At 45.0% G+C, this 18,470-nt stretch overlaps 1 protein-coding gene across 6 annotated transcripts in view; it reads right to left on the reverse strand.

Annotated features, from left to right (window-relative positions):
* LOC307200698 (signal transducer and activator of transcription 5B) overlaps positions 1-18,470 on the reverse strand; it is a 69,835-nt gene that overhangs the window by 19,831 nt on the left and 31,534 nt on the right. For 3 of the 6 annotated variants that reach the window (XM_079949482.1, XM_079949480.1, XM_079949481.1), the window contains one exon: positions 5,941-6,036. The exons of the other annotated variants lie outside the window; for them this stretch is intronic. The gene's annotated coding sequence lies outside the window, so the exon portion shown is untranslated. The remainder of the gene's footprint in view (positions 1-5,940; positions 6,037-18,470) is intronic. 6 annotated transcript variants of the gene reach the window in all.

The raw sequence follows: 18,470 nt of genomic DNA on the forward strand, positions 1-18,470 counted from the left end.
TTCAGCCAGAAAAGATAATTGCTGGTGTTTCTTAACACGTTTTGCTGGGAAAATCCTTCCGCCATTGAAAGCTGGTAGAGAGGAAGTGGAAACACTCACTGCTTGCAAGTTTGGAGAGAGCTGCAGAGGGAAACCAGAGGGTGAAAAATAACTTCCTCAAAAAGTGAATGGCTCGCTCAAATTCTGAAAACGAAATGTGTCAGAGGTCATAGAGCTGGAAGGGACCCTGAGGATCATCTAGCCCAACCCCCTGCAATGCAGGAATCAAGGCTACTTTGAAGCTATGAGGCCTCTGGTGTGAAAATTCCTTCTCCCTAATTTGAGATCTGTGGAAGGTTATTGCAGCTCCTCAGTGGAGCAAGTGGTACATTTATGTATGACTACATACATACATACATACATACATAGGCACTCTGTTGGTTACGACTTTACATATTCCAGGGCTGAACTCTGAAGCTAAGGCAAATGAAGCTGGCGATTTCCTTTCACCTTGATTTGTGTTTTTAAAAATCTGTATCGACATCTAAAAGAACAGTAAGGGCACCTTCTCTTAGAATGGGCCCATGGGCCAGAATCACCACTCTCTAAGCACTTTTTTTGTGGCCCCAGAGGAACCCACTGAATTTGCTTGTGGCAGAAGTGTCTGCCTGACTGGTAGCATTGTCATTGTACTGATGCCAACAATGGGAATTTTCTTCTTTCTCCAGCACTTAGGAAACCGGAAGGAACACTGAGGTGTAGGACCCAGTGCTGAGATCTCCAATGTGGCACTTGCGGGCACTATAGAACCATCAGACACCCCCATGTTGCTTGCCAATGACCCCTGTCCTGCCCAATTTTATGTTTACTCTTAATTGAGGATTTATTTTTTGCCTTGTTTGTCTGCCTGCTTTTTTTAGTCTGTTTTCTATTGTTATGGGATGTATGTATCCTGTTGGGGGGGGTTCATCACCAACTTTTATTCTATGAAATGGGCACTTTGCGGTGCTTGTAACAGATTTTTAAATGTCCCAGTTTGGCCCTTGGCTAGACTGGGGACCCCTGAGCTAGTGAAGAAGAAGAAGAAGAAGAAGAAGAAGAAGAAGAAGAGGAGGAGGAGGAGGAGGAGTTTGGATTTGATATCCCGCCTTTCACTCCCTTTAAGGACTCTCAAAGCGGCTAACAATCTCCTTTCCCTTCCTCCCCCACAACAAACACTCTGTGAGGTGAGTGGGGCTGAGAGACTTCAGAGAAGTGCGGCTAGCCCAAGGTCACCCAGCAGCTGCATGTGGAGGAGCAGAGACGCGAACCCGGTTCCCCAGATTATGAGACTACCGCTCTTAACCACTACACCACACTGGCTCTCACTGGGCAGCAAATGAAGCGTTTTGAGGCTTTTTAGCTTGGGGGGGGGATAGGAAGGCAACTGAAGGACAAACAGCACTTTTCATTCAGAGATTCACGCATGAGCAATCTCTTAATGGGAACACCTGTGTGGTTTTTAATAAATGAAGGGATGGAGAGCCTGCTAATATGATTGGGCAAGGATACGCGTTAAGCTTTCCTTTCACCATTTATTGATCTAAACCACCACCACCACCACCCTCGCCAAGTTATTATTTTTGCCCATTGTTCATTCTATGGAATGGAAAAACTTTCCCAAACAAATTACCGCCCCCACTGTGGTTGCATTTAGCAAAAAGAACCCCGTACAGCAGGAGACCAATTATAGTTCTCGCTTTGCGTTTCCTCATTCAGGGTACTTATACCTCACTTTTCAAAGCAAGGAGCCTTCGCAAAGTGGCTTAGAAAGTCAAGTTCTGGAGGCAGTAATGCTTCCGAATACCAGTTTGCAGAAAACTCTAGGATGTGAGAGTGACCTGGTGCTTCAGTCCTGTTTGCAAGGTTTCACAGAGGCACCTGGCTAGGCACTACGAGAACAAAATGCTAGGCTAGATGGCTGGATTCAACAGGGCTTCTTCTTATGCAAACCCCATGGCTTAACAGAGTGGCTGAGTCACCTCTGCATTTGCAGCCTTCCGTATACACCAGCTGGGGTGGAAGATATGTGGGGAAGTGGGCAGGCAAATCACTGCAGCTGCCTGGACCTGGTGCAGTGACTGGGCCTGAATTGGGCCCAGTGCCATCACATGGTGGCTGTAGGACCATGGAGCTCAGCCCCTCACTGCAACAACCCATCCTGGGTCCCTCTGCTAGCTGCAGGAGTCCCGATGACAGCACTTCTATACCTTCTCGCCATGTTCAACAGGAGGAAGTGGGAGCTGTGTGCCAGAAAAGTGGCACTGGCATCGCTCCCACACACAGGCAGAGGCCAGCAGGTCTGGGCAGAGGGAGACCCATGTGCAATCCGGCATGAAGGAGAATTGGGTTTGTGCCCTTGCAATATTATGAACAAGTACAAATAAATAAAAAAATCCATACGAGTTTAAAGCTGATTAATACTAGTGTAGTTTAGCAATGACATTGTAAGAGGTTTACAAAATTCTAAAGGCTGGGGGTGGGGGTGGGGAACAGATGGAGGAAAATCTCTTTCTCTCTAACACTTGGGATGTCATCTTGACACTGATCGATTGGATTGAAAAAGAAGTACTCCTTCATGAAACTCATGAAGGACAAGTGGAGGAAGAAAGTGTGGAGAGGCTGCGGAGCCACTTGTGTCAAGCTGCTCTGCCTTGTCCCCCCACCAGCTCCACCTCTACCCTTCATAAGAGCACTGGCTAGAGAATGAATGAACACAGAACACTGCCTTACACAATGTCAGACCACTGGTCCAACCGGCTCAGTCATGCCTACACCGACCAGCAGGGGCTGTCAAGGGTTTCAGACAAGGGACTTTCCAAGCCCCGCCGGGAGATGCTGGGGATTGAACCCAAGGCCTTTCAAATGAAAAGATAATGCTCTACCACCGAGCTATGGTCCGTATAAAGGTAAAGGTAAAGGGACCATTAGGTCCAGTCGTGGCCAACTCTAGGGTTGCGGCGCTCATCTCCCTTTATTGGCCAAGGGAGCCAGCGTACAGCTTCCGGGTCATGTGGCCAGCAGGACTTAGCCGCTTCTGGTAAACCAGAGCAGTGCACAGAAACGCCTTTTACCTTCCCGCCGGAGTGGTACCTATTTATCTACTTGCACTTTGATGTGCTCTCGAACTGATAGGTTGGCAGGAGCTGGGACCAAGCAACAGGAGCTCATCCTGTCACGGGGATTCGAACCACCAACCTTCTGATTGGCAAGTCCTAGGCTCAGTGGTTTAACCCACAGCGCCACCCGTGTCCCATATGGCCTGTACAGAAGCTGATAATCTGAAGGAGGATTCTTCACGTTTTCAGCTGAACACACTTAGTCGAATCCTCTTCCCTGTGCGCTATCAGGGTTCCCAATCACATAAAGGATTTGAAGAGTGTTCAGCCAAACATGCACAAAAAGCCCCCCTCAGACTTCCCCACACAATGCATGATGGCTGGAGGTAAAACCAATGAGGAAGTTGGGGGGGGGGAGGGGAAGCAGGGTTGGTGTGCATGGCCCCACAACACTTCTTTTCCTCCTATGTGTTCTTTGAATGCCCTGAGATTTTAAGAAATGGGATCATGCAAATTCACAGAGGTCAAGTTTATCCATAAGTTATGAAGCTGTGACAGCTAAATGAAACACGCATGTACAAAGGCAGTGTGCATCAATATCAGGTGCCAGAGTGGGGAGGGTGGGAGGAAGGGGAGAGCAAAGTTACGGACTTTCCAGGGACTTATGGCTTGGCTGCTGTTAGAAGAATAACACTGGGGGAATGGGCTGTTTGGTCTACTCCAACAACCCCATTCTTCTGCGGATCCTGGGAGCTCACTTACAGTCAGACACCTAACCCACAAGAACAAGAGTGTGATGATAGACTCAGCTCTACCACTGGATCTATGGGTGCTATTTTGGGCAGTGAGACTTCCCAACCACTACAAGTTAGTGCCAGCTTCTATTTCGGCCCTGGGCAGCACTCAAGCATGGCAGTTTATTTTGGGCTGTTGGGTATTCAAATTGGTGTGTGCACTTTATAGCAGGAATAACAAATGCAAGCATAGGAAGGACAGATGGGGGGCGGAAAGGCCTATTTAAATAAAAACAAAGCTCTGCTCTGTCTCGTTCGGATCCAAAGCCTGACAGGCCAGATTCAGTGGCTGGAATCCTAGGAGATGATGCAATGATAACTGAAAAGGAGGTGCAGTGTGTGTGTTTGTCTAAGAGAGCGAGAGAACAAACTGGACAATTACTGGCCACAGAAGCACACGACATACTACCGCTAGTTCAGAAATTTTAAAAATGCAAGTGCCTTTCATGCCAAAGGGCAGCCTGGGATAGAACAAGCTGGACTGACAAATGTGAAATGACCGACTAGGGTGACACACCTCTGCTTCCACTGTATCAACAGGGTGCGAATGGTAAATGAAGCAAGTGTTTCTCTGTAGTGGAATCACTGCCTTCTTTAGGCATACTTTGCATGTCATAGCTTAGCTGCAGTGCTGTGAACGCATTCTGCCCAAAAGAAGATGAACTCTGAACTTTACTCTCTGCTGTGCATGACATTCAGCCCCCTGGAAAATAAATTTATCCATGTTCCTAGTTCCTACATGGACCTGCCTGGCCGTTTATATTTCCCTTGGAGACCCTGCTCCATGCTCACCATCTATAAGTGAGGTGGGCAATTACAGGAGACAAGGCCTTTCCAGTTGTGGCACCCCAGAAAACTCGCAGAGAAGTCTGCCTTATGCCATTATCACACACCCCCACTCCAGCCTTAGCTAAACATCTTTTTATTTGCTCAGGAATGCTATTTCTGAGATCATTTTGTTCTAATTTTACTAACCGCTTGGTGCAATTTCTTGATACATGTTTTATTTTATCTATCCTATTTTATGTTACATATACTGCTCTGAAAGCAATGATTGAAGACCACATCATAGATCTGTGTAGGTATGGATGGAAGAGATGGAAACTCCAAGCTTTCTCTTTGCTCTGAAATGCCCCAATATGAGAGAGAAACTACACTACTCCAGGAACGGGCATCATTTGATGGAATGCAAAAAGCGACTTATTCCAAGTTTTTCCCTAGCAAGTTATGAGCCTGGCAAGGCTTAGAAAATGGTACTTCCAATGCCATAACCTTTTCCTCCCCTTTCAGCTCTGTAGGAATGCTCTGCCCACCCCCACCCCCTCTTTTTTAAAAAATGTCAGATTCCAACTTCATTGGGTGGGGGGCGGTAAATCTGGTAAAGGACCTAATGCCTGCCTTGGAAAGACAGACCTTTTACTGTATGCAATTTCACCATATTAAAAAATGCTCTAGAATCCAACAGCAATGGCACAGGAACTGAAAAGGACATACAGCTCATACTTTTGATAGTCACTGTTGCAGATCACCAGCTGTTTTGACCATGTGCTGCTAACTTCAGCATGTCACCTTTTTTTTCCCCCACGCATCATGCATCACCATCACCTCGTTCTCCTTGCCTCTACAAAGCCAACCAACCACCCATGCACTCTATTAAACAAGGCCTACAATAGCAACGATGGGACGCGCGTGGCGCTGTGGGTAAAACCTCAGTGCCTAGGACTTGCCGATCGTATGGTCGGCGGTTCGAATGCCTGTGGCGGGGTGAGCTCCCGTCGTTCGGTCCCAGCTCCTGCCCACCTAGCAGTTCGAAAGCACTCTTAAGTGCAAGTAGATAAATAGGGACCGCTTTATAGCGGGAAGGTAAACGGCGTTTCCGTGTGCTGCTCTGGTGCTGGCTCGCCAGCTGCAGCTTCGTCACGCTGGTCACGTGACCTGGAAGTGTCTTTGGATGGCGCCGGCTCACGGCCTCTAGAGCGAGATGAGCACGCAACCCTAGAGTCGGACACGACTGGCCCGTATGGGCAGGGGTACCTTTACCTTTACAATAGCAACAGTAGTGTTCCCACCTTGCCTCTTGATGTGAAGGCTGGAGAACAGGGAATTGACAAGATCATAGAATTGTAGAGTTGGAAGGGATCTCGAGGGTCATCTAGTTCAACGCCCTGCAAAGATGAAGGGAATAAAAGCATTAGAGCAGAGCTTTCCAAAGTTTTCATATTGGTGATACACTTTTTTTCCCTAGGCATGCATCATTTCGCGACACAGTAATTCAGTTTTACTAGCAAACCAGAGTTTAAACTAACCGTTTTCCAATGCCAGGAGCATTTGCATGACACACCTACACACTACAGCCGAAACACTAACATGTCGCGACACATGGTTTGGAAAGCTCTGCGTTAGAGGGAGCATCATGACCGCAAGACAAAGGGGAAGGAAGATAGCTACTCCCAAGGAGGAAGAGGGGCTGCAGTAGGGTCTGACAGAAGCAGGGTGAGATCAGTTAAAAAACCCCAACAACTAATAATTTTTAAAAGCATGTTCAAATTAAGAAGAGATTCCAAAGCAAGGTTAAGAAAGAAGTAAAATCCACTCAGTTGTTGCAGGATCAAGACTGAGCTTGCCAACGTCCTGATCCTTGGAGAAGAAAAATAAAACTTCTGGGCCATTATAGTGCTTCTCAGCTTCTGACAGGTTTAGTACTTTCGTCATGATGTGAAGGAAAACACACTCAGTGAAGTGTGATACCCAGCTCATTAATTGTACGAAGGCCACATGTGATAGAGAACTGAAAGAACCCTCTTGGGTTTTCTGTGCTTGACCAACCAAATCCACATTGTTATACCACTGCTACCCTCCCATGACTGCTGTGCCTTTAAACGGCATGTTTGCAAAAAAATAAAATAAAATAATGTGGCACATGCAGATATACCCAGAGTTGAGATATGGTTGCACTGCTGTCTTGTCATCCAATTCCATTTCTATATGATACCATCAGATATACATTATACATTAGATAATGGTGGTAATTGTTTCGGTTCTGGCTCAGCTCTTTCAATGCTTGTTAGATATACAGTCTTCCCGCCCCTCCTTGTCAGTCACCACACGCAGCTTGACAACTGGGGACACCCAAAAAGTGTAGCAAGCAGGCTCTTTACCTTGCTGAGCAACTGTATCTTGCCCACAGGTTTGCCCCTGGGGTACCAGTGACTGAACACCATGGGTAGGCAAACTAAGGCCCATGGGCCAGATTAGGCCCAAGTGCCTTCTGGATCCGGCCCGTGGACGGTCCAGGAATCGTTGCGTGGTTCCCCAGCGCGCACATTCTTTCCCTCTCAGTCAAGCCTCCCTCTCCCTCACATGGCAGCAGCGCCTCCTCCCTCCTCCTGGCTTCTCCCCGCCCTGCCTAGAGGAGGAAGGGGGCTGGGCTTTGTTGGTGCCAGCAGCAGCAGCACTCTAGCAGCCACTATTTTAAGCAGCTCCCCTCTGGAGCCCTTTCGCGCACCACTCATCATCCCGCCGCTCGCAAAACACAGGTAAGCAGCCACCGGGGCTTGTGGTGCTCTTGCATCGTTTTTGGTCCCCCCCCAAAAAAATATAGTCTGGCCCTCCATGGTATTCAGCAGGGGTCAGCAAACTTTTTCAGCAGGGGGCCGGTCCACTGTTCCGGCCCCCTGCTGAAAAAGTTTGCTGACCCCTGCTGAATACCATGGGGACAGACCATTGTGATAAACTTCCTTCCCAGTCTCCTCAGCCACAGGTTTCTCCACCTTTCACATGTACAACATAATTGTTAGCCCTCTCATACTGCTACTGTCATAGGGGAAAGGGGAAACCCATGCCTAATATGCTGTGGAAGCAAATGTGAGCCTGGGCTGGAAACTCTCTGGGAATGCTGTGCTGGGGGAAAACCACACACACCAAGTTGTTCAGTTACGCCAATTCACAGCAGTCACTGAAAGCAAAAGTAGCGAGCCTTGAGTCACGAGCCACAAAGTGACTCCAAACTGCAAAAAAACAGGAAAACGAAACGAAGCTTTTAATACTGGAGCATTACCAGAAACAACAACCTACGCCAAAGGAAAGTCCTCATTACCCTGTAGAGAACTCAACAACCAGTCCATGTATCGGGAAGCGTGATCTATATTGAAAATGTGTCAGGGCTTAGAAACCCCACAAGACTAGTACATGATTAAAAGCCATCCTGTTCCACAGGCACTTTTACACAGGGAGAACTGTCACAGCCCTAATAGCTAATAAGGTACACATTATATGCCATTAGTTCATCTATAATTGTTGTCATATAAGCTAGCCCTCTGTGCCCCAGTGGTTTGCCACAATTTTTGCCTGAATCCAGTTAATTCAGAACCAACCCGCACATGAACAAGTACATTTCTAATCACTTTTTTTAAAAAGCCACAGCAATGCCAGAACCACAGACATGTTTTTTCTACACAAAGTAGCAGAACAGCCCTCCTGCATGGAGATGGGGGTGACAAAAGATAACAAGGTGAGCCAGCCTTAAGTTGCACACAGGCAGACAATGTGTGCTGTGTGGTGACTTGGGAGTGGGAGGTATAAACAATGCAAAGACATTGCTCTAAGCTAGCGAAGATCTACCCTTTTAAGGCACAGAAGAACCCCCAGGAGATTGGAAGCCCTGTCTCTATGAAACTGGGTACAGGTGAAATGTGAAGCCTCCCTGGTTCAAACTGCCCCCCATGCTACCCTCTCCTGGTTCTATGGCTGTCTAGGACTGGAAAAACCGAAGATTTGTTGAGCAGCAGGCAGGATAGCGGGTTACATTAGTGGGTCTTAAGTTTGCAAGCCTATGCCAGATGGCTGTGAGAAACGAGCCTCATAGAAGCAACCTGGGCCCCAGTTCTTGCTGCTGCTGCTTCTCCAGCTGCCCCCTGACAGGAAGACGCAATTTCCTTCCAGAAAATCAGCTGCCTCTAGTAAACCAGCTTCCTCCCACTCAACGTTTAACAGAAACATTCACCCACATGCTTGTACTGCCTGGGAGACAAATGCACCACACTAGGAACTTCTGGATTCGTTGTAACAAAAGACTGGAATCAGTTCAAATACAGAGCAACTTCAAAACATAGGGATAAACAAGAGTTACCCTGGGTACTGTGCAACCAAGGGAAACCTGCCCCCAAAACAAATGCAAGAAAATGCAGATTTTGTACTTCACATAGCCATCCTGGTGAGCAGGGATGCCCTTCGGTTCAAGAGAAATGGACCTGGGCTTGGATCCAGAGATGTGCAGGTGGTAGGCAGATTACTTTCCTATCTCCTGTGTCCCTGGCAGCCTTCTGAATCCAGTAAAAGACTCTTCTGATGGTTGGGGGGAACTCACCTGAATTGGGTGGCTTGTGGCAAGAGGGTTTTGTGTGTGTTACAGATAAATGAATAACCTGAGTGGAGCTCTCTCTTATGGGTGATAATTCCGCATGATTTTTGGCATTCCCCTGTCTCTCATTTCTCCACAGAACAGCCATTAAGAGAATTTTCAGAGGGGCTGGATAGGTCTCCTTTCAGCATCATTTCTCTAAAAGCCAATTACTATTGATGTAGCCAATGTGGTTATTGGATTCCCATCTCCCCTGGTCAGCGTGGACAACCACAATGGAGGACACTCATGTTTGCTACCCCTGCTTAGATAATAAAAAAAATGGAGGACACCATACTCTGGAGTACCTAGCTTTAGTTGACTAATATGGACAGGCAAAGGCCGTTATCCATAGGAGAAACATGCACAGGGTCCACAAACCCATTGCTGCACAATTTGCAAACTTCTTTTGTTTTTTTGAAGAAAGGCAAAAGGCCCAGTGCATCTGAAGAGGCTTTTTCGAAAGCAAACCCTGAAGAGGCTTTTCAAACCACCAGTCCCTAAGGATCAGGATCAGTTCCAACAAAGCTGGAGGGCACTTGGTCAAATCTCTGAAAGTTGTGAACTTCATCCTTATTAGTCAGTTCATCTGTACACAAAGACTTGATTCTACTGGTTAACTTAAGCAGACTAACTTAGCTGAGATATGATTCCAGCTATGCGATTTCATTCCCCCACAAAGTTTTAACAATGTGACTTGAATGATCACCACAACCTGGAAGGTTTGCAAATGAACCAGAAAGAGGAATGCAAATCTTTGGTGTTTGTTTATATATTTTAGCAAATGTATCCACCACCTTTGTATCCAAGATGCTCAAAGCAGAAAACATTGAACAATTTAAAATGAAACACACACGCTAAAAAATAATAATGGAAACAGAGTGACTGATAATATAACAGATGTGAAGATCATTAAGAAGGGCACCAAACAGAAATCTCTGAGCAGCTATGTAAATGAGAGCCAAGGTGGTTAAGAGTATCAGTATAGGACTTGGTAGACCTGTGTTCAAGTCTCAACTTCAGCCACATAAAAGTTCACTGGGTGGTCTTGGGATAGTTACTGTATCTCAGCCTTACTTGAGGATAAAATGGGTTGGGGCAGAAACATGTGCGCCTCCTTGGGGGGGAAATGAGGTATAATTAAAAAAATAAAATAATTATCTGGATTTCACCCCAGAGAAAACTCTCTTCTGTATTCTAGCTGCACATTCATCTCATGCAGGCAGGATAAATGAAAGCCTCCTCGATTAAGCTTATTGAACATGAACTTCGTTGGACTGGTCATGTGGTTCAAGTGCCTGATTATTATCTTCCAAAGCAACTACTCTATTCCCAAATTAAGAATGGAAAGCAAAATACTGGTGGATAACAAAAGAGGTTTAAAGACACTCTCAAGGCAAATCTTTAAAAAATGAAGTATAAGCACAGAAAATTGGGAAACACTGGCCTGCGAGCGCTCCAACTGGAGAACAGCCTTTACCAAAGGTGTCTAGGACTTTGAAGAAGCATGAACTCAGGATGAAAGGGAAAAACAAGCTAAGAAAAAGGCACGTTTGGCAAATCTTCACCGTGATCAATTATTGCCCGGAAACCTATGTTCCCACTGTGAAAGGGCATGTGGATCCAGAATTGGCTTCCACTGACACACCGTTAAGAACGTGTTCATGGAAAAAAATCTTACTCAGCTACAAGTGATCGCCAAAGAAGAAGAGGAGGAGGAGACTGGACAGATAAGCTCAGAGTAGATGGCATTCTTCCTTGTCTTCATAAGCAAACTGGTAGTCCATTTTATGAATATTCGGCAATTCCACACAAACTGAACAAAAACACAGAATTGGGTAACAGGTGCAGAATTCAGCACCCCAGGAACCTGAGCTTGCTTTTAATAATAATAATAATAATAATGTTTCTTACCCTTATGACTGCCAGAACAGGCTTCAAATGTCTGTGTAAAGCCAATGCCTAGTGAGATCCAAGAACCAGAACAGGGATGCAGAACAGGATTTTGAGCGTTCAGGAAGTGGAGCTTCAGTGCCCTGCAGCCCCTTACTTTACTATATGATTTGCAGAAGCAAAATAACTGTTTGCAAATGTGCATGAATTTGCTGAAGGCACAATCTAGTCCATCTGTATGTAGGCTATGAAGTGCACTTTCATCAGCCACAATAGCATTTTATGCAGTCCATAGTGGATTTCTACAACTTACTAGGACATAATTTGATGGGGGGGGGCAAGGACAGCAGGAAACAGCCAAGGGTTAATATGGAAGTAATAACTTGACAAGGACTCTGAATGTAAGCAATTTTGCTTATAGTAATTTTGCCAGGAAAAACAGCAGCAAGCTGCTTTGCTAGAAAACCATGGGGGACCCTAATCTCTATGCATGCTGCCCTGTCAGTATAAACATCTTCAATTAAAGATGTACCCAGGCCTGATGTAATGAAGGCTCCCTACTGGATGTGGCAAACAACTATCAGCACAAACTGGAAGCTGGTAGAGTTTTATAAGCACTAGGATAATGTGCTCCCAAAGCTCAAGTCAGCAATTTAGCACCTGTATTTTATACTAACTGAAGTTTCCAGCAGGTTTCCAAAACGGTAGCCTCAGGTATAATGCATTACAGTGTCCAAGAGGCTCTCGTGTCCAAGAGAGAACGCAGCTGGCCCACCAGTCTCAGCTGATGAAAGCCCTGATCCAGCCCACTACAAATTTCAGGCTCCAGGTTCATCACTTCCACCACCTCCTGGTTCAGATACAAATGAGAAATGCAGAGTTGCTTGTATTGTGAATACTGATGACACCTCACCCCACTGCATTCAACAGTTTCTTGCAGATGTTACAGGGCATGGGAGAAGATGATGGGACTGTGGGACCTCACAACACAAACGCCACAAGGCCCAGCACAACCAATGTGGCTACGAAAGAACCAATAATAAGCAATTACTCCAACCGAATAGGGGAGGAATCACCAAAACTTCATGCCACCAACTCTTTGAGAATCTACCCAGAAGGGCACCGTAGGTCAATGGCATCGAAAGCAATTGAGAGGTGCAGAGGAATTATCCAGGCTGCACTCCTTCTCCCAGCATCCAGCAAGGTGACGAAGGCAGTTTCTGTGCCAAAACCAAGCCTGAAACCTGAAGCCATACTGGCATGTGTCCAGGAAATCAGTCGAATCAATAATTCCTGGAGTTGCCTGCTACCACCCTTGCCCCAAAAGGGAGTATATGTGACCAGCTTATTACACTCCTGAAATGCAGAAGAATTTCTTCAGGAGAAGCCATGTTCAAGGGAGGCATTAATCATACCCTGCTTCCAGAAAGGCAACACCCTCCCTGGGATCATCAGCCATGATGGGTTGAGTAGGCACCCCCTCTATGCGCCTTGCCCATATCCTCAGGCCACAATAGCATTCATTCCCTTAAAACAGGATCAGATTACTGTATGCCCTTGATGTATTCATTAACTTTACTGCATGATATACAGTATTGCATTTGCAGTTTTCAATTGGATTCAAGCAATTTTTTAAGTGAAGTGCCTTGCAAAAAACAGCATGCTTGTGAGAGTATGCCCCAAATGTCTTGGAAACACTCCTGTGGGTGACACACTAAGAATGCAATGGTGGCAAAGTATTGTTGTACACTGCCATCATTTCCCCAGAGTTTGTTTGTTTGTTTTATTTATTTCTCTGCAGATCTCAGGGCAGTTCACAATACAGTAAGCAAAATCATACCCTCTCAGCTGTGTTCAACTGTATTCACATCAAGTTTAATGCCTCATGCTATCAACCTTCCTGTTTCATCGTCCCTAGCTCTCTGGTAAAACAAGGTGCCAATTGGACCCTGCAAGAAAATTTAGGTTCTACTGCATCAAATGTCCAGGCCAACTCCTCACCCAACCGTTTGGCTAGGGCAGGGATACCCTATGTAGCGCCTTCCATATGTTCTAGACTGCGACTTCCAATAGTCAACACGGCAAGTAGTCAGGAATAATGGGAGTTGGAGCGCACAACATCTGAAGGACATCAAACCCCTTTAAGTAGGGTTCAAATAAGAGTGCCAGCCATACCAAGTAGAAACTCCCAAGGAGCCTCAAGTATCCTCTAGAGTCCATTACCCTCCAGAAGTGAAGAATTTCAATAAAGTTTGCCAGAGTTTTGCATGATGAGTGAATTATTCCCTTTTGCCAGTCCTCAACTTTCTGACAATCATTAGTTATTCCAGTATTACAAGACAGCGGGGAAAAGAATGCTTCTCTTCATTCATGTTAATAAACCAATTATTTCCCCACCTTTTAGTCTTAATAACAAAACAACTAACACACACCAAGCCCTTGAGCCCTTCATCATAAGAACATTGTGGAAAAGCACTAAGCCACAACCCTTGTACATCTGTACACAACACAGACTACAAATATGTTCATATTTAATTTTTGGCAGAGATTTATTCCTTCCCACAGCACAGCCCCAGACTATGAAAATCTCTCTCCAGCTGTCCTGACCCAGTTGTTATCTGCGAGCTGCACCATCCTTCAAAAATTAAGAGGACTTAAGACAGCCATAACCTGGAGGATTAGTAGCCAATATGTAGCCCATAATAGCTCCTGCTAAATAAAGAGGGCACCAAGCTCTATCAGAGTGTAGCCTACCACAAGGTTGGGTCAGACAGAAAGAACTTGAAAGTGACACATTTCAGGGGGAGAGAAGGCTCCAAAGAAAACACACACACACATATATATATTTACATTTATGAGGCCGAGGAAGGGAAAGGCCTCAGGAACAGCCCAGGCTCTCCAGCAACAGTACGCCAACTATAAGCAACAAAGAGAAATGTTGAATTCTAATTCTTAACAGCCAGGAAAACTTCTTACTGGAATAGTCTGCTGAAAGATTGTACAAAGCCATACCTTCTCAGGTATTTTTTATTTTATTTTTTGACAGAAGGAACCAAAAATCTGCATGACGTTTACATGAGTTTTAGTTATAGCTTTTCTCTCCCCCCCCCCGCACAACTATGCAAGTTCAAAAACTCTTTCTTCCAATCCACAGCAATAAATAAAATGCAAGACAGAACAGGAGAGGGAAGCTTGGAGAATGATAGATTGTGGAAGCTGCACCCTGTCAATCTCTAAGCTTTACAATGGAGTGATAGATGCCCTCTAAACAAGAGCAACTAGAAACATGAAAGATTGTGAAATAAGAGCCACTAGACACCAACAATTAACTGAAGAGATATATCAGTGTATTAGATAAGGCCTGCCTTCAGAAGAGCAGGGGAGTTCACAGCAATGCTAATTTCTCAGTTCTCTATTTTCCACCCGTTACAAATGTTCTCAAAATGAGTATATGGAGAAGTGGCCATTAGATTTGGACCTTTGCTTCAGAGTATTCACAATCCACATGTTTCTCATATGCACATATCCAACAACCTTCTGGGAAGCTGAATGGCAAGTGCATGTTTTGAACCATGCCTAGTGATTGACCAAGACATGTGTTTTCCAGATTCCGCCTTCCTTGTGAGAGGACTACGGCTGTGTAGTAAACTGGTACTGAAATAACATTGTGATAAGCAGTTTCAACAAGACACTGGTACCTCTGGTGGCAGACAGGATCCATTCCAGTGCTCTGGTCTGCAACTGGAGGGACCGCTTCTGCGCACGGTGGTAGGGTGCTTCTGTGCATGCGCAAAAGCAGTCTACCACTTCTGCGCATGCAGCAAAAAACTGGAAATTTACTTCTGTTTGCCGCTTATGTATCCAGTTTACGTAACCAGTAAGCAGAGGTAGGACTGTATACCTGTGAACAAAAGGTGGATATTTAACAGCTTCCCAGAGGGATAGCTTTGCTGAATGGATACTTTGCAGATATTTTGCAAGTACCAGGGTTTCCAGCTTTTTTTGCTCTCTTTTTGCTTGCTTGACCTCCCTCCCTCTCTTTGATAAAAAGGGAGAGATTGGTGGGATGAGGGCTTTGGGCGGGCCTTCTGTTGGGAGGGGGGGAATGGAGGGGAGAAGATTTAGCTGGCTGCCTAATGCTGAACAATGGGAGGTTAGGCACTATGTGAAAATGATGGGGAGGGTGTTTTCCGGTAAGCAGTGCAAGCAAATGTGAGTCTACTTACAAGCAAGTACTACTGAATTCAATGAGGCTTACTCCCAGCAAAGTAGAAGTTAAGTTTAGTTGAACTCAGTGGGGTTTATGCGTGTACAGATTCCACTTAGATCTCTGAGTGGGGAAGCAGACGCAACTTGACTAGTAAATCACTTAAACTACCCTTAAATTAGCTGAAAATATATTAAAGATGTTATATGGAAGTTTATTTAATATTTTTATTAATTCTACTACTTCTTTACATTTTAAGCCCCCACCACCACAGGGAGGCCCAGCAAGGTTCTCCACCACCACCAATATATATCGCGACATATCAAGATATTGTTATATTTAGCTGGTGATATATCGTGATGTTTAAAATCATATACAGTGGTGCCTCGCAAGACGAAATTAATTCGTTCCGCAAGTTTTTTCGTCTTGCAATTTTTTCGTCTTGCGAAGCACGGACTTTGGAAAAGCTTCAAAAATCACCAGTCTTCAAAAACCTCAAAAAAGGCTACCACACTATGAGTTGCTCCTCGAAGTGAATGCACGGTTTTAAGAAAAAGGAAACAAACTTGCAAGACAAAGGAAACAAACTTGCAAGTCGTTTTCGTCTTGCGAAGCAAGCCGATAGGGAAATCCGTCTTGTGAAGCAACTCAAAAAATGAAAAACTCTTTCGTTTTGCGAGTTTTTCGTCTTTCGAGGCATTCGTCTTTCGAGGTACCACTGTATTGTCCAGCCCTAGAGAGGACAGGCCTTTAGGGACTGTTCTATCAAGACTGACAGAATCAGAGAGCAGAAAGAGATCCTAAGTTTTTGTTTCTATTTATTTTAGGAGGCCTTTTAGGGCAAAGCTCTCTCTTTACACTGAACAAACAAAATGTATTTCAGTTACAAAACAACAACCACCTTAATCTGGACAAGAGAATCTCAAACTGCGGTTTGAAAGCTCCATTCAGGCAGTCAACAGAATGGTTAAGCAACAGCTGAAAATATTTGTACCTGACTGATGACCACATTGTCCCTGATGGTGCTGACCGAGGCTGTTTTAACCAGGGTCAAATTATCAAACAGGCTAACAAGGTCATGGTCTAGGGCTCAACATTTTCATAATACTTGTGTTAGTCTTGACACTGATGCTGGTGCAGAAGAAGACATTATTTTATTTTTCTGCACATGTAACTCAGAAGCACATTCATATGGCTATTAAAACCATGAATTACAGGTCTGCTTCATATGCAGAGGAAGAAATGTTTATTAAGTGATCCAGAAGCACCCTCAGCTATTCTCAAGTGACCCACAATTTTTTTTTCAGAACTGGTCCTCAGTCATAATTGCTTGCCCTGAAAGATCAATAGATGTCTGCAGTGCAATACTTCCGCATGATTCATGCAAACAAGTCAAGCTATTTGTCTCAAGGAAACAATATACACTTGAAGAAACTGGGCCAGCGGGGAGAACAGGGAGCACACAGTTTTCAGAACTTTCTGAAAATAAAACTTAAAAGCAAAAGGCTCACAAAACAATGGGACCTTGTGAAGATATGAAAGTGAATTTCAGACTGATCCATCTAGCCCAGAAATGTCTACTGACAGTGGCTATCTGGCAGAGATTTCTCCCATCACTTGCTATCTGTACATTTAAAATGGAGGTGCCAGGAAGCCACTTTGCAACCTTCTTCATCCAAAACAGGTGCTCTAGCCACTGATCTTCCGGCCCTTTTCTCCATATTGGGGGTAGAAAGCAGAAGCATCATGGTGTTTGCAATATTTAAATTTCTTAGCGGCTGTTTTGAGTTTTACCATCCTTGAGAGGTATAGCAAAGGAGCAATGTGTTGCCAAGTGACTGAAAAATAATAATACTAAAATCCTAAAACTGGCACAAAATGCCATGGACCTGGGTAGGATACCCAACAGATGACTGAGGCACCCAGACCATCACATTCCAGACTGGGCTAATAATTGTACCTGAAGTGCTAGCACAGGGGTCAGCAAACTTTTCCAGCCATGGGCCAGTCCACTGTCCCTCAGACCTTGTGGGGGGCCGGACTATTTTTTTTGGGGGGGGGGGATGAACAGATTCCTATGCCCCACAAATAACCCAGAGATGCATTTTAAATAAAAGCACACATTCTACTCACGTAAAAACACCATGCAGGCCCCACAAATAACCCACAGATGCATTTTAAATAAAATGGCACATTCTACTCATGTAAAAACACGCTGATTCCCGGACTGTCCGTGGGCCGGATTTAGAAGGCAATTGGGCTGGATCTGGCCCCCGGGCCTTAGTTTCCCTACTCATGTGCTAGCAGAAGGGGAAAGCTGCAAATTGTGAATAAAAGACAACATTTTCAGTGCCTAGGGGGAAAACTACATACCTCCTCAATCGAAACTAATACCTCAAGGAAAAACTATCTGTCTGCCCCTTACACCCATAAACAAATTGGGGGGGGGGGGGGGAAATTGTGCATTGAGATTGAGATTTGTTTTAGGTGAGATTCCTCCTTGTGTCAAGTTACTGGGCTTGATGACCCATATACTCCTTTCCAACCCCAGGAAATTACTGGCCTTAAAAGACAATGTTATGAGCTATCCCCTCACATCTGAAAACAGTGTCACTTCTGTAAATGCTATTGGGCCAAACAGCATCAAAAAGAGATGTTTACAATTCCAAATGCTGCCAGGCTAGAGCAGCTGCTTCACTAAACTCCAGGGCTCAAGCCTCAGAAGGGGAAAGGTATTTTTGCTATCTCCCGTGATGAGAGGCCAACAAAACCTTAATCCGACTGGGAGATTCCAGGTTAAACCTGCCCTTAATCTCTAACATAAGAACAAATCACTCTGGATAAAGCAGCATCTGTCTGCACACATACACTTAAAAATGTGTCACTTTGCAAATACTGACAGAAGGCAAAGATCCCAGCGTTTCCGAATATTTAATAAGTGCAAGAAGGGAGGAGTATTCTAGGTTCCAACAAACTTGGAAGGCCTTCTGTCTCAGCTATGACAAATGTTTTCTGTATCATGCAACTCTTAAAAAACAACAGAGCAAGTGCAAGTTGAACAGTCTTTTAAAAAACCAGCAACACTTGATGCAGACAATTTA

The sequence above is a fragment of the Podarcis cretensis genome (assembly GCF_951804945.1).
Source record: "Podarcis cretensis genome assembly, chromosome: 13".
NCBI lineage: Eukaryota > Metazoa > Chordata > Lepidosauria > Squamata > Lacertidae > Podarcis > Podarcis cretensis.